We start from the raw sequence: 601 nt of genomic DNA on the forward strand, positions 1-601 counted from the left end.
GCACTGCTGCCGTGGAGGGTTATTTTCATTAAATGAAATTAGAGGGCAGCGGGGCTGGATCCCGGTGCCAGGTGCCATCGCCAACCGCGACGGGCTGCGAGGGGAGAGAAGGGAAAAAAAACCACCATGTTACATCCTGCATTTACATAAGCGCTGTTGGCAGCGCAGTTTAATGGCTTTCCTAGAAAAGCTCCGCGGCCCGGGGCCTGCCATGCCCGGGCGGCCTCCCCTTCCCCTCCCATCCCATTCCCCGCAGCCGCTTCCCCGGGAGCGGCGGGGAAGGCCGGGCGGGAGGCAGGGAAGGGGATCCGGGGAGCGGGTCCCCCCCGGCGCTGCCAGGGCGGCGGGGTTGTGTTGGCCGGGCCGGCCCGCTCCTCCTCGCCTGGCCTCGCCTCCCGGCTCCGCTCCTTCCCTTCCTCCCTTCCTTCCTTCCCTCCCTTCCTCCCCTTCCCTTCCCTTCCCGTCCCTTCCCCGGCGCCCATTTCGGCGCGGCCGGGCACCCGGAGTGTCTGCGGGCCGCCGGCTGCTCCGCGCCGCTTGGCTCCTTCCCCCAGTAACAGCTCCCACATTCCGCCCCGATCCCTCCTCAATCTCAATCACA

This window comes from Empidonax traillii, unplaced genomic scaffold (assembly GCF_003031625.1).
Source record: "Empidonax traillii isolate 1590-97213 ecotype Southwest subspecies unplaced genomic scaffold, ASM303162v1 scaffold506:size517526, whole genome shotgun sequence".
NCBI classification, from domain to species: Eukaryota; Metazoa; Chordata; class Aves; order Passeriformes; family Tyrannidae; genus Empidonax; species Empidonax traillii.